This window comes from Corvus brachyrhynchos, unplaced genomic scaffold (assembly GCF_000691975.1).
Source record: "Corvus brachyrhynchos isolate BGI_N302 unplaced genomic scaffold, ASM69197v1 scaffold219, whole genome shotgun sequence".
Taxonomy (NCBI): Eukaryota; Metazoa; Chordata; class Aves; order Passeriformes; family Corvidae; genus Corvus; species Corvus brachyrhynchos.
Genome location: NW_008240034.1, coordinates 1,418,472 through 1,420,026, shown reverse-complemented (window position 1 = coordinate 1,420,026; position 1,555 = coordinate 1,418,472). Strand labels below are relative to the sequence as shown.

Below are 1,555 nucleotides of genomic sequence, written 5' to 3'. Positions count from 1 at the left end.
CCCCGGGGGGAAGGGCCCGGCCCCTGCAGCTTCGTGTCCTGGCTCTGGCCGGAGCAGGGGGCGCAGGGAGGGAAGGGGGGCTCCTTGGTTGGTTTCCTCTGGTTTCCTTTTGGATCGCAAGCACAGTCCAGTCCCAGGAGAGAGGCAGAGCTGGGGTGAGGAGGGGGACGCAGGCTGGCCCGGGGCCTGGGGACGCTGTGGGGAGAACAGAGAGAAGGGCATTAGGGAGGGCAGGGGGTGCCCAGTTTGGGGTGCTGGCTCTGCTCCTGCCCTGCCCCGGGGCTCCCTCTGGCACCCCGGGATGGGAGCAAGGGGCCTGGGGTCCCTGCAGAGGCAGAGGGGCCTGGGGTCCCTGAGCTGCCCTTGGAAGGTTTTGGATGCTCCCACAGCTCGTGATCCCTCAGCCAGGTGAGCCCAGACCTCCCCAAAGCAAAACCCCGAGGAGAAAACGCTGCCAAGGAATGTCATGGATGCCAAGGAGGGGAACATTCCCTTCCTTCCAAAGGTTTCTGGGCTAAGGGGGGCAGTGACCCAGCCAGGCTTGGGCAGCCCACACGGAGCTTCCCCTTCCAGCGGCAGCGGAGCGGGGAAGGGGCAGGAGGAGCAGCAGGTCCGGAGAGCCCCATCCCAAGCTCTGGCTGCACCGACTCCCTGCAGGTGACTCACTGCCCCCATGAATTAAAGATGGAGCTGCCACGGGCCTCTGACAGCTGCAGGGGGAGGATCCGGCTTTTATTTCGGGCTTTTTTCACACCACAAAGCTGGTCGTGATCCAGGAGATAACAGAGCTCAGCCCCAGCAGCGCCGTGACGAGCATGAGGCCGGGGGCGGATGAGGCTGAACATGAGTCACTGCTGGCTCCGTTATGAATGAGGGGTGGGAAGGAGGGGACAGGGCTTGGAGATGGGGAGGAAGGAGCCGGAAGGAGGGGGGGAAGCAGGGAGTGGGCTCAGCTTCCCCTGGAAGGGGCTTGGGCACGGCAGTGGCCTGGCCATGGGTGACTGGGCCACCTCCTGGGCTGGGGGCAGGTCCCATGGGGGCCTCTCTGGGGACACCCTGGAGCTCAGCATCCCTCTGCAGCCCAGCTCCTCTGTGCTCCCCAAATCCGGGTGGGTGGTGAGGCCGGGAGCAGGGCAGGGGGAGCCTGGTGCCAGGGAAAGGGGGTGTCATGACGTAGCCTGGCCACAGCCCAGGAGGGGAGAGAGACCATGACAGCACCTCTCACACAACAGGCCAGAATAGAGCAGAGCCAGGCAGGCAGAGCAGGGCATGGGGAGTCCCCCCTGGGCTCTGCACCCCCAGCACCACAGGGAGTCCAGACCTTGGGTACCAGGGACTCTGCAGAGGGATGCTCAGGACCCAGACTACGAAACAGCCCTCCACTCCCTCCTGCTGCCCGTGGCTGGGGAGGGCTCGGATGTCCCCCTCCCCATCCCTCAGGCAGAGACCCCTGGGGTGCCCCTGCAGTACCTGGGCAGAGCTCACTGCTGCTTGCAGGTGGAGAGCTTGCGGATCTTGCTGCTGGCGGGGGAGGCCCTGCTGGGGGGGGTGGTGG

The 1,555-nt window shown here is 65.9% G+C and overlaps 1 long non-coding RNA gene across 1 annotated transcript; it reads right to left on the bottom strand.

The window, feature by feature from the left end:
- Positions 1-62: 62 nt before the first annotated feature.
- Positions 63-1,555, bottom strand: LOC108449048. Its single transcript, XR_001865149.1, has 2 exons — positions 1,471-1,555; positions 63-195 (listed from the first exon to the last, which is right to left on the bottom strand). It is a non-coding gene; the product is annotated as an uncharacterized LOC108449048 (long non-coding RNA).